Source organism: Quercus suber, unplaced genomic scaffold, assembly GCF_002906115.3.
Source record: "Quercus suber isolate HL8 unplaced genomic scaffold, Cork oak 2.0 scaffold_123A, whole genome shotgun sequence".
NCBI lineage: Eukaryota > Viridiplantae > Streptophyta > Magnoliopsida > Fagales > Fagaceae > Quercus > Quercus suber.
The window spans coordinates 562,129-576,821 of record NW_027071806.1 but is presented as its reverse complement, the minus strand read 5'-3'; the positions used below and the strand labels follow the sequence as shown (position 1 = coordinate 576,821).

General features: G+C 39.4%; 1 pseudogene; it reads right to left on the bottom strand.

The window, feature by feature from the left end:
• Positions 1-370: 370 nt before the first annotated feature.
• Positions 371-2,875, bottom strand: LOC112018566 (mannose-1-phosphate guanylyltransferase 1-like; annotated as a pseudogene).
• Positions 2,876-14,693: the final 11,818 nt, after the last annotated feature.

Sequence of the window (14,693 nt, the reverse complement as noted above, 5' to 3'; positions counted from 1 at the left end):
ACTGTCACATAACTTTTAATTTTCTTTTTTTTTAATAAAAAAATGCTATGCTCAAACACATGTTCTTCACCCTGTGTCTCTAAAAAAAAAAAAAAACGTTCTTCACCCTGTGTTGCATATGTCAAGAAAGCATTACTATTCAGCAAATCAGACAAAAGATGATAAAGAGAGATTTGTATAGGTCCACCCTGTAAAATATTTATTGTCGTTATGATTGAGATGAATAAAGAATTCAGAACCTATGCTACCGACACTGGGATTAACCATCACAGAATACAAACATTGAAAACATTGCATAAACCATCTGATTAAAAATGTTATTAAAAAAAAAAAATTCATAGAATATTCACCTCAATAAGTTACACAAAGCTGGAGAAACAAATAATTTATTTCTATATACACTTTTAAGATACAAGTCACACCACTGTGCATTTTATGTCCTTCAATAAAAAAACCACTGACCCTTCCAATAATTTAACTCACATCACTCAGATTTGAAGACACTGACTTTTACAAAGAAGAGAAACGGATAAAAATAGAACAAACATGCTGCTGGAAATGCAAGCATGCTTCTTGATGCGGACTCCCTGCATTACCGTGCAGCGAGAGAGCCTAACTCCCGACTCAACAATACAACCGGGGCCAATGGCAACATCGGGCCCAATCAGACATCCCTCGCCAATTTTGGCAGTCTCATCCACTATAACATTTCCCACAATGTGGGGGCCATTGGACAACTTTGATGGAGAATTCTTCTCAATGAGTCTAGGTACAGTCTCAGCCCTGTAATGTAATCCCTCGGTTGTCCAATGTCCATCCAAAACCCTGGTAGCACCATAGCATAGAGCTTGTTCTCTACTGCAATTTTTGGGAAGACCTCTTTCTCAATTGAGGTGGGCTTCAGTTCAATTTGATCAAGAACTGAGGGGTGCAACAAGTAAATTCCAGCATTTATTTTGTTACCAACAAATCTCTACAAAACTCTCAACTTTTCCAGTAGACTGTTCCATAACCACCACACCATAAGAAGAAATTATTTGTTATCACCTTTCCCCGCATGTTTCACAATGTCTTCAAGTAAGATATATTTAGAGTGTTACCTTGGTCACCATTATTGAAGCTTCTCCTCCATGGGACTTGTGGAATGCAATCATTTCCTTAAGAGGATATTCACTAATAACATCACTGTTGAGAACAAAAAATGGCTCACCAGAATCATCTAGTAGTTTGTCCCTAGCAAGAGCAAGAGGACTGGCAGTGCCGAGTGGCTCAGTCTCTTGTGAGCATGTGATCTTGATCCCAAGCTTTGTTTCAAAATCCTTCAAGAAGTTCAACATTACCTGCAGAACTTAAGCAACATTAATGTCTGCAGCATTAAATCATCACTATACCATGGTAGTAAGAAGAAAGGCCATATTCCTTATCTCTGGTTGGTAATTGATAGCCAAAACCACTTCACTGACTCCAATAGCCTTAAGAGCCTCTATCTGATGAAAAATTCAAAAGATATGTCAACTAATATTTATCACACAAACAAACAGGGGATAGTTGGAAAATTTTAGAAGCCAACTTGGACAAGTGATTGGGCTTCTCAAGATAGCATCAATAGTTCTAATTTTCACATGACATACTTAAGCAGAAGAGAAAGGTCTCTGATAGTAATGGTTCTGTAATTTTGCACTACTTCACTTGGCAATTGGTAGAACTGCTTTACAGGAGTCATAACATACCACCCTTCCTTTACGTCTAGGAAATACGTGTTCCTTCCTTTTATTTTGTCTTTTTTGGTTTCAGCCCACCTTTTTGTACACTTGTAACAGAAAACATGTTGGTTGAAGATGTTTTAATTTTGAAAGTTATGATTTTACACATTCGTTAAAGATGTTCTATATAAAGAACCTGTGGGGTAGAACTAGGATGAAGGCTGTTTTTATTACAACTTCAATTTATGGTGAACATCATCCAGATAAAATATCTGCTCCTGAAACTCTGAGCAAACTCACCAGGCTTCTTTCAAATTCTAAATTTTAGAGAAACGAACTCTAAAATTGGAAACCAACTCTAAAATACAGCATAAACCAACACTAAAATTGGTGTTCTTACTGCCAAGGTGGTTGAAAAAAAAAAAAAATCTCCTAAGTCCGTAGGTTCATAGTATCGTGTGCTCCCCACACTCCCAACCAAATCTAATCTTATCCCAACTTATGGATAAGGGTTCCCACGTCTCACATCCCAAACTCAAAAGTGTAAAGATTTTTTTTTTCTTTTTTTTGAGAAACCAATCTGTGAGACAGACCGATGCTTTTATTAAAACATAAGAAAACTAATCAAACAGATCAAGGGGGATAAATGTCCCCAAGTAAGTCTTCAAATATATAAGAACCGAAACTCAAACAAAACAATAATATCATAAACCCACAAAGTTTAGAGAAATAATATAATATGTAAAGAGAGAACCTGAAGATTGTGGGTGGCGCCGCCGATTTAGAATGGAAGAGAAGAAACACCGCCGAGTCGTCCAGGAAGAGATGAAGCGCCACCGAGTTGGATTGGATATGAGTGCGCCGCTGATTTGAATATGGATTGGAAGAGAATAAGTTAGAGAGCGGTGTCGACGAGTGGATTGGATGAGAAGAAGCGCCTCCGATTTGAGGTTGTGGGTGCGCCGGGCTATGAGGGCTTTGTGGGTGCGCCGCAGACGTGGTATCAACTGTCTGATTTGAGGGATTTGTTTAGAGAGGCAAACAGAGCAAGAGCAAACGAAGCAGAGAGGTAGAGAAGCAAACGTGAGTCAGGAGAGGAGAAAGGGCTGAAGCGTGATGAATGTATAAAACCTGTTTAACTGGTAACCAAAAATCTTTAAAATTATATCAACGGATAAGATCAAAACTATAATAAATTGACAGCTATATAAATGGGTACCGTACTCTCTTTTTTTTAGATGGGTACAGAAGAATGACCCTTAAAGAATATCTGTCAAACAATAGATTTAAGTATGAGACTCCCATTTTTTGGATTGCCAAAAAAAATTAAAAAAAAAAACCATTTTTATCATTTATTTTTTGTTATTTTCGTACAAAATTTTGGTCAATAATGAGATAATGGTAATCTTCAATGAAAACCCAAGCCACTTGCCCAATTTTCAAACTGATACAGTATTGGAAAATTAAAGTCAGTCAACAAAGACGATTGCAGATGAGGTTTTTATTTTTTATTTTTTATTTTTTATTTTTTAAAGAAAACACATTGAAAATATTATTATAACAACATTATAGTACATATACATCATGGATAAGAGTTTACTGAATACAGCAAAGAATCTTTTCAATTCAAATTACATTATTGACAAGGTTTTGAGCTTGTCTTACTAGAATATGGGCTGGCTTATTGCCAATCCTAAGTACATGAGAGAAATGAACAACACCAAGTTCAGCACCTAACTCATGAATGCCTTCCATAATAGAATCTACAGAAGAGGGTGGTAGTGTAAGTCGCTTGAGAGCATTGGAAATTATCAAGGAATCACCTTCCAACACAACATCTCGCAGCTTCAAATGCCTTGCCAGCAATAGACCAGCCTCATAGGCCTTAGCTTCAACTTCGACTGACCCCATTGGAGCTTTAATTTTTCTGCATAAAGCTGTCTTCAATCTGCCTTGAACATCTCTTATCACTACACCAATCCCAGCTTGCTTCTTTAATGAAAAAAGAGCCCCATCTACATTGATTTTAAAGCAACCAGCTGAAGGAGGAAGCCAGGCCACAAGCATAGGTTGATGTTGTGCATCAGGTATGTGCTGAACCGAATTTGATGTAGCTTGAAAGCATGAACCCGTAGCAGACCAGTACTCTTGAAGGAAATGTATTGTCCAAAGAGTAATGGCTGAACCTGTTTTACTTTCTCCACCATAAAGAATTTCATTTCTATTACTCCAAAGTGCCCAAGTCGTTGTGACCACATGTGAACATTTTTCCTTACCTGACTCATTGGTCATCATAACAAGCCATAACAGATCCATTAAAGAGCCACAATGAATATCCAAATGCAGTAGTTGTAATTTTGAAGCAGCCCAAGTTTCTTGTGCTTTTGGATAGCCCCAAAAAATGTGTCCATTTGTCTCAGCTTCTTCATGACAGCAAACACACATATCATCTGTAATCACATTACGCCTCCTTAACTTGACTTTGGTCGGTAAAGTGTCATGGCAAGCACGCCAACAAAAGTGCCGCACCTTATGGGGAATGGGCAAAGACCACATTTTGTTCCAAAATTTTCTCAATAAATGACCATCAGAAGTAGTTCCATGGTTTGCAGTTGTAAACAAATTAACTGCTAATTTATAAGCACTCCTAACAGTAAAATTTCCAGTAGAAGTTTCAACCCAAACTTGTTTATCCGCTGGTAGAGTAACACTCAAAGGAATACTCTTGATTGCGGATGAGGTTTTATTAGTATGCACACTGGTATTTTGTTATATAAAATCAAGGACTCTGAAATTCAAACAAGTTACTTGTTTGATATTAGTTTTAAACTCATGTGGTTATGTTGCATCAATAGGAACTTACATTTGGTAAGTTGTATTATAAAAGTGGTTAGCTAGAGTTCAAGAATTTCATAGCTCAAATAGTTGTCATTTTTTGGTTTTTCTAAAATATCAAAGGTTCAAAAAAAAAAAAATGTAATCTAAAGTAATTTTTGTTAGGCTAAAATAATAATAATAATAATAATTTAAATTTTAAAAAACCAGATATAAACGTTCTAAGGAAAGAGATCCTAATTGGGTGGACTTATGGCAAGAGGGGTTATTATTGGGTATTACGGGAGTATACTCCCTCCCTCTCACATAAGGGTGGGTCCCACTCACCATGAGGTCCATTCCCATGTGGGAGGGAGGAAATATACTCCTAGAGTATCTAATAATTTTCCTGGTGAAAAGGGGTTTGTTTTTTTTCTCTATAATGAGATGTGTGGGAAATCACTAAGTTTCAGAGTCTGTGACCAATTGCCTCAATAGTAGTCAATACCAAGGAAAAATGCAATGTCTATGAGAAAACACATCTATATGTAATACAAAAATATTAGTGATGCTTTCCAAAACTAATTACCTTGATGGTGAAAATAAACACAATGAAATTATTAATGACACTTTCCAAAACTGAGACTCGTTGCACAAAATTCTAGTCAAATCAAAAATGTTTTCAATTGAGAGAGGTGTAAAATATCTTATACATGTCCTTGGTGTAGAACATTCTCAATCAACACAAAACACATCAATCAACCACCCTTCCACCCCCAACCCACTCAACCATCAGAGACACCACCCCACATGCACGTCGAGGCTCTTCTATTAAGGTCTCTCACCAATCAAGTTGAAAACATTCTAAACAAAAAGAGAATTACCCTAAAAAGCAAACGACTAAGCTTACTACCATTGCTTTATCCACAAAACTAAGAATGGAAAAGGAACAATTCTTTAACAAATTTCAAAAATTGTGATGTCGAGAAAGTCTGAAGAAAGCACACACAATGCTCTCTTGATAGAACATGAACTAAATTGTTAATTTCTAGTAGTAAACCTCGAATCCACGAGGGGTTTCCCTAAATCCATAAGGAGATAAAAACTAGAATCCACCAAAAGAAAATTTGACAAAACATTTTTGTTTATAGATAATAGTCTGATATACCTCTGATGGCTACAAAACATATAAATACTAAGAAAAACGTCTAAAACCCTAATTCACACTACTTACACAATTAAGTGACAAAATACTGAAATTTACCAAAAATGGCAAAATTGAGTTAAATGCAAAATCATAAGCTACTGACCTTAAGGGTCGCCCAAAAACAAACGAGACCTTATTCTAACTTTTAAACTAAAATTTATTAAGGAAAAACAAATATTACTATAAATAGCAACCAAAAAAAAAATCTGTTTTTAGGGCCTTTAAGAAGGAATTCGCCTAAATTTTGGCAACGCTTATGGTATGATTCTAGATTAGAATGCCATTTTCCTTCAACCTGCCAAATTTCACACAATTTCGACACTGTATTCCTGATGCCCTATCCTAGCACCCCCCTTTGATCTTGCGTTAGATCCAATTAGTTTCAGTGGGGGTAGAGTATATCCCAAGGGCATAGTGACATTGACAGTAACAGTAGGGACTTACCTGAGGCAGTTAACCCGTCAGATAGACTTCTTGGTGGTAGACTGCCCCTCATCTTTCAATGTGATTATTGGGAAGCCCACATTCAACAAATGGAAGGCAGCCACGTCCACCTATTGCCTGAAGGTGAAGTTCCCAACGGACAACAGGGTCGGAGAAATAAAAGGGGATTAGGTCTTAGCCAGAGAATACTACCAGCCCGTCCTGGCTGCCAAGGAGAACAACACATGGACGATTGGAGAGAAAGAAGAAGAAAAATTGGAGGCTTTGGAAACAGTGGTGCTGAATGAAGGAGAGGTAACCAAGACGACGAGGATAGGGCTGACGTTAAGCCCTGAGATGAAATCAAGGCTCGTTCGATTCTTAAAAGAGAATCAAGATGTCTTCGCCTGGAACCATGAGGACATGCCAGGCATATCCTCAAAAGTCATCCAACACAAGTTGAACGTGGATCTAGAGAGGAAACCCGTCAAGCAAAAACGGAGAGTCTTTGCTCCAGAACGAGATTAGGCAGTTACAGAAGAAGTTAACAAATTGGTGACGGCAGGGTTCATTCGGGAAGTATACTATCCTGATTGGCTTGCAAACGTCGTCCTAGTGAAGAAAGCAAATGGGAAGTGGAGAGTGTGTGTGGACTTCACGGACCTAAACAAGGCATGCCTAAAGGACAGTTTTCCTCTGCCAAGGATAGACCAGCTTGTGGATTCTACCGCCGGACATAAGTTGTTGACGTTCATGGACGCTTTCTCAGGATACAACTAGATAAAAATGGCTAAGGAAGATCAAAAGAAGACTGCTTTCATCACAAGCCAGGGGCTCTATTGTTATAAGGTAATGCCTTTTGGATTAAAGAATGCAGAAGCTACTTACCAGAGGTTAGTGAATAAAATGTTCAGTAAACAGATCGGCAGGAATATGGAGGTGTACGTAGATGACATGCTCGTCAAGAGTAAGGAAGAACTCGCCCCCCTAGACGACCTAAAGGAGACATTCGTCACCCTCAAATAATACAAGATGAAGTTGAATCCTAATAAGTGCGTCTTTAGTGTAGCTTCAGGAAAATTCTTGGGGTTCATGGTATCCCAAAGAAGAATAGAAGCAAACCCAGAGAAGGTGCAAGCCATAATCAACATGGCATCGCCCAGGACCACCAAGGAAGTCCAAAAGCTCACAGGAAGAATTGCAGCCCTTAACAGATTCGTCTCTTGGGCCACGGACAAATGCCTCTCTTTCTTCAAAACCTTGAAACAGGCGTTCGCCTGGATAGACGAGTGCGAAGTTGCGTTTCAAGAACTCAAGCATTACCTGAGCAACCCACCTCTCTTGAGTCCTTCCAAAGAAGAAGAAAACCTATATCTATACTTGGCGGTATCAAATACAGTCGTGAGTGCAGCTTTGATTCGAGAAGAAAACAAGAAACAACTCCCAGTTTACTACGTCAGCCAAGCTTTCCAAGGGGCTGAGTCCAAGTATCCAAAAATTGAGAAGATTACATTCTCATTAATAGTTGCCTCACAAAAATTGAGACAGTACTTTCAAGCAAATCCAATCCTGGTGATGACAGACAAACACATCAAAAAGTCTATGAACAAACCTGAAGCAGGGAAGAATGGTCTAATGGGCAATTGAGCTCAGCCAATTTGACATCGAGTACCATCCCAAGATAGCCATTAAGGCACAAGCCTTGGTGAACTTCATCGCTGAGTTCATTTCCTCGGACAAAGACGATCTCACCAATGAGGCTGAGGAATGGACGATACAGACTGACAGTTCGTCAGCCCAAAAAAAGGGGAGAGTAGGGGTCGTCATAATCATCCCAGACGGAGAAGTGCTAAAGTATGGAGTTTAGCTAAACTTTCCAGCCACCAACAACGAGGCCGAATATGAAGGAATTCTAACGGGATTAAGACTCAGAAAGGTGCTCGGGGCTAAGAACCTGTTAGTTCAAAATGATTCAAAACTAGTAATTGGGCAAATTAAGGGGGAATACGAAGCAAAGGAAGAGAGAATGCAGAAGTATCTCAGGCTAACAAAACGTCTTGCTCAGGAGTTCGATAAAGTGGAATTTGTACAGATACCCAGAAGCCAGAATATGATGGCAGACGAAGTTTCAAAGATAGCTTCGTCAGAATAAGAGGTGACGAGCGTGGACTTGATGATAGAAATCCAAAAAAACCCCAGCATTGAAGAAGTTCCAACGTTCACAATCCAGAGTACAGACAGCTAGATGACACCCATCATATCCTTCCTCTAGGATGGGCACCTCCCTTAGAATACAGACGAGGCCAGGAAGATCAAGAAGAGGGCAGCCAGATTTACGATCCTCAATGACACCCTATAAAAGAGAGGCTTCTCCATGCCTTACTTAAAATGTGTTAATGAAGGAGAAGCTAAGTACATCCTGGAAGAGATACATGAAGGAATTTGTAAGGACCATGCTGACCCTAGATCCCTAGTGAGCAAGATTATTCGAACAGGTTATTTCTGGCCTATTATGCAGGTGGACGCAACAGAGTTCGTCAAGAAATGTGACAAGTGTCAATGGCTGTTTGCACAATGGGGAATCGACATTATCGGCCCACTGCCCCTAGGCAAAGGACAGGTAAAATTCTTACTAGTTGCTATTGACTACTTTACGAAATGGGTTGAAGTAGAGCCACTGGTGACTATCACCGAAGCAAGGATCCGAAGTTTGGAAGAATATAATTTGCAGGTTCGGGATTCCAAGGACAATCATATCAGTTAATGGACGATAGTTCGATAGCCAAGGCTTCAAGGACTTCTGTTTAGACCTGGGTATCAAGAACCAATTTTCATTACCCGGACATCCACAGGCGAATGGACAGACGGGGGTGAAAAACCATACACTACTTTAGATCATAAAAACCAAGCTGGACGATGCAAAAGGTGCCTGGCTTGAAGAACTGCCCAATGTCTTGTGGGCTTACAGAACCACATTAAGAACCCCGACGGGAGAGACCTCCTTCAGACTCACCTATGGCACTGAAGCAGTGATCCCGGTCGAGGTAGGAGTAACCAGCACCAGGCGAGAAGTATTCAACGAAGAAGCTAATGATGATCGTCTACGATTCAACCTGGACTGTCTAGGTGAAGTAAGAGACAAAGCCTGCAGCAGAAAATAATTGACTATTACAACAGAAGGGTAAAACTCAGGCGACTCAACATAAGCGACCTCGTCCTGCACAAAGTAACCTCGGCGACCAGAGATCCTGCTCAAGGAAAACTCAGCCCCACATGGGAAGGACCCTACCGAGTTATCCATTACTCCAAACAGGGTAACTATTATCTGGAAACCCTAAACGAACAAAGACTTCCGAGGCCATGGAATATTGAACACTTGAAGAAATACCATCAATAGACGTAACAATTAAATGTATTCATTATTGAAGTTAATAAAGAAATTATTCAGCTAATGTTTCTTTGCGAGCAGGTCTATTCAATTATAATTCACAAAAAGCCAAAAAAATGGCTAAGTAACAAGATTCTGCTTTGACGGATGTAAGTTACTAACGATGACAAGATTCTTAAAAAAAGGTGTAAGTCACAAAAAGCCAAAAAATGGCTAAGTAACAAGATTCCACTCTAACGGATGTAAGTTACTGACGGATGTTACTGACGAAATCCTTAAAAGGATATAAGTCACAGGAGCAAAAGATATTGGCGAAGAGAAGGAAAAGTAAAAGTTTCACCAAGCACACCACATGGGCAATTAAAAGATCCCACCAGCATATCACAAACCAAAAAGCATGCAATCACAAGTGCAAGTAAGTACAGAGAAGCAAATTAAATTAAAGCCTAAAACAAACAGGCAAATCACTATTGTTTTACAACTAGAAACCCATAAACATTGGGTTAAAATATTGTTCCCAAAATAGATAAAAGTAAAATTGTTTCGAAATAAGATTTACAAAAAGCCCAAAAAGACACGTCGTGCAATAACCAAAGACAAGAAGAAATATTTCTTTTTTCATAAGTGACAGGTTCAAGCACTAGCAACTGAAGGGGCATCACCAACAGGAGTATCGTCAGCAGGAGCATTCTCTGGAATGTCACTTTCAGGAATTGAGGATTGGGTAGCTTCGTCAATGGCCATCTCTTTATCCACCTCTTCCAAGGCCAGACTATCCATATCGACACTAGTGGGATGCTTGACCAGGTACCTCGGAGAAGCTCAAAACCTTTGAAGTACTAACTGAAGAGCACGGTGTTGTACTCGTCAGTGGTTTGGAAAGCTTCAACAGATCTGGCATCAATTGTCTTGAGCGACTCCTTGGCACTTAGAAGTTGCTCATCCTTTTCCAAGTTGAACTGACGTTCAACTCTAAGATCATCGCCCAGGACCCTAATTTTCTCCTTCAAGGTGGTAGCCTCATCCATAGAATCGATAAGGTTCTTCTTTAACTTAGAATTTTCCCCTTTCAAAGCTTGCATCTTGGATGTGAGAGAAGCCAATTTGGCCTCTTGAGTAAGATACTCAGAAGCGATATGCAAACTTTTTCCCAGCACCTGAAAAGAAATTCAAAACCTTCAGTAAAAAAAAAAAAAAAAAAAAAAGGGAGAGAGATTGTGGGAGTAGCAGAAATACTCTACCTGAACAAGCTTGTGGACGTAACCACTCGCAACGTTGTTAAATGGAACCCTAGAGAAGACCCTCAAGTCATCAGCAATCATGACACTGTGGGCCCTATCCACTGCCAATCTCTCATCCTCCCAGATAGTGGACGAGCAGGAATCCACCTTCTCCTTCTCCTTGTTTGACAGGCGCGGCCTTTTATAAACGGGAGTAGGGATCTCTTCAATCGAAGTAGACGGAGAAGTGGTCCTCGTCGTCTTAGTGCTAGAAATGAGGGGAGTGACAGAGGCAGTTAGAGTGAACGGAAGGACCCCTCCCAGTCACACGCACAATCTTCCTTCCTATACTCGACAACGGCTCGTCTTTTTTCGCCCTCATCTTCGCATACATGTCCTTATTAAATTTAGACGTCATCTCTGCAAGAGGGAAACACTTACTCTCGAAAAAAGAGATATAAAAAAAAGGGGGGGTCAGTACTGATGAATCTAACACTTATTCTTTTTTCCTTTGATATCAAGGTTACGCAAGACGAAAGCAGAGGGTTTTGGCCCAAGGCAGTAAAAGGCGAGCGTCCTTGGATTGACAAGATCATCCCAACTCTCAATCGTCTGTGCGTATTCAATCGCCCTCTATACTCACTCTTTATACTTGCTCTTAAACTTAGGCCGTCTCTTAACTGTACCAAAAAAAAAAAATCAATAGCCATAACGGTATGCATAACAGAATTCAAAGGAGGAAGAGAAATATTGACGCACCTAAAGTCAGGATTTCCCACCGACGATGCAACCTTGGGAGATCACCCCAAACCTCGCCAGAGTAAGTCTCAAAATCATCCCCAGACATGAAGAAAAATCTGGACTTCTAATACCTGAAAGACGACGGTAAACCCTTGACAATCCTAGTTCTCCTTTCCCAGGGCACCAATTCATAGTACCCATGTTCTTTAGATGCTTTTAAACGATACAAATAAACAAGCTCGTCAACCTTGAGCATGTCCCCGTCATTGGCGGCCAACCAAATTCCCATACAACTCACCAATATTCTCCACGAGTTAGGCATAAACTGCTCAGGAGCAATCTGAAATGGTCTAAGAGCTCCATAAGAAAAGGATGGACCGGAAACCTCAATCCACCGACGAAGGCAGATTCATAGAAACAAACCTCCCTAGGAAAGAAGTGACAGGCTCGATCTCCCTCACTAGACAAACAAACCCTAACTCACTCTGGAAACTGAAACCTATCCTTAAATCTACCTAGCATATCGGCATCCAGCCCACACTCCTCCTCAAGAGCATAAAAATCCCTAACCTCTCGAGGAGTAGAGATGGCTATATCTTCCTTCGCTGGGTTACTGCTAAACGATAACCCAGTCTCGAGCTCACTGGACCTAATCTCAGACATTATTCTCCCCTCCTTCACCAGATTATCAAACCAATCAATTGACTGACGCAACAAGGGTAGTAGATCGGCTAATACAGCGGTCAGGAAATTACCTTCATAGACGAAGTTTTCAAGGTGTGGAAAAAGTCCCAATGACCCCCCTAGTCAAGCAAAAAGAAATGAGATCGAGGGGCAAGCTATCCTAACCTCAGAACCACTGACCATGGAAAAACTAGAAAACACAAAAAAGAAGAGAAAAATCTAAAAACCCTAAGACCCAAAAAGCCAAACACAAAAAAAAAAAAAAAAAAAAAAAAAAAAGATGGGGGAAAATCAGAAATCTACCACAATATGTATATACAAAATGAGAAAAGAAGTGGAAAGAAAAACATACCTAGAAGAAGAGAACCACCACACTACGCATCAGTTGGGAGGAGGGCTACAGAAAGAGAGGTTGGAGAAGAAGATGCCCAGAAAAATGATTGAAAGTTTTCGAGAAAAGTGAAAAGGGAAAAATGAGAAAGGAGGAAGTTTAAAACTAAGACTTTGGAAACTTAAAAACCAGCAGGAAGCCTAATAGTCCCAACAATTGGAGCACTAACTCCACCAGTCAGAATGCGCCATGTAGGCTACAACCCGGAGAACGCTACCCCTATGCATTTAATACGGAACAAAACCCCAAGAGTCACTTACCTTTAGAAAACCTTTCATATCCTATGGTCATCATGCCTAGACAACCACAGAATCGGGGGACAGTTGACAGGACTGACGAATTCATTTACCGAAGATGAAGTCCATAATACGGACGAAGATATCCCTAGACGAGCAAACTAATACCCACATCACTGACGAAGGCAAGAAGACCATTCAATGCAACACAATTATACCCAAAGTGGTTACAAGGCCAACTATATGAACCGTTCGAGCACATTAAGGCCACATTGCACAGCATTAAACGTTACCAGGAGGAGCATTAAGACCTCCATAACTATCCCAACGGCTAGAAGCTATGAGAACATATATAAATCCCACACATCACCAAGTACAAGGTACTGAGACACGGACACACAATGATTTCTTTTATTCTGATATATTGCATTTTGGTCAAAGATTTTCTTGTACTGACTTTGGCATCGAAGGCATTGTGGCAGGCACCACACCGGTGACCACCTTTGAGAGTACGTTCGTACATGTTGGAGGTTGCTTCCATCTGATCACCTTGACTAACAAACTTACGCTTCATCATAAAATAATAAAGAGTTTTAATTAAAATTTTAAAAAAAGTGCCCCTAAAAAAAAAAATGCCATGTCAGTGTCAGAATTTAAAAAAAAAATTTAATTTCTCAATTTTAAAGAAAAAAAAAAACTTAATTTTTATTTTCTTTTCTTTTCACTGTCGTTCTTGTAGTTTCTTGACAGACAAACATAGCAAAACTTATTTTATTTTTTTTTATTTTTTTATTTCCCTCTCACCAAAATCACACCCCAAAAAATTCCATCAAACCCAATAATGCTCATTCTCACATGATGATCCCTTTACACTCATATACAATGATATGGGTAAAATTGTAATAGTAATATTCACCCTTGCAAAGGTATAAAGTGACCTTCCTAATAGACACAACGAGATTCATTGGCAAGTGACAACAGTATGATGTCTGCAGCTTTAAGTTGACGAGGTCAACTGGTGGAAGATGGAAAATTGACTTCATTAAACTAGAGGAGATACACGAGACTGAAGATTCTGACATATTCTTGACTTGGCCACCATGCATGTGTATATAAGAAAATGTCTTGCGTCCCATGCTCAGTGTTAGTCTCCTACAAGGAAAGGGTTTTGCAATATACGCTTAGAAGAATTCCTATAAGAAAAAGACTTTGAACCCAAGGAAGAGATGTCAACCCCCTACTACTATAAAAGCCCCAATACCTTTACAAACCAAGGTACACATAATTCACCATAGCTCTAGCATTCTAGAGTTGTGAGAAGTTCTAACTTGACATTCGGAGGGTATTTGGCCAGCACCACATCAGTGCCCTTTGTTAGGTCTTCTTTTGTTGTTGTGCAGATGTTGTTTTGAGCGTGCGAAGACCGTGTGGCTCACTGGTGATTTTTTCGACATCATCTGTACACAAATTCACCACACATTGAACATTTTCAGAATTTTCTTCCACACATAATTGTTCACCTATTCATAATCAGAGCAACACACATTCTTTTCAGATCCTTTGCTTTACCAACAACCAAAAGTTATATCAATAAACTAAAACCATCATAGAGAAGTCTCAATTATTTTCAGAATACACTTTCATTTTCTTAGCAGCCAAACTAAAAAAGAATATATATAATAAATATCACAGTGACATTTCAACAAAGACAAGAGTTTCAGTGCAGTAAAACTCAAGCAAAACGAAAATAAGAACAAAATGAAATGAAACAATAATATAAAGCCAGTAAGAAGTAGCAGATGAATTCTTGTTTTTCCCACTACATTTTCCTCTTTACTTTTCTTGAGAACCAAACAGAAAACAAAAGGAAATATTGCAGATTGGAA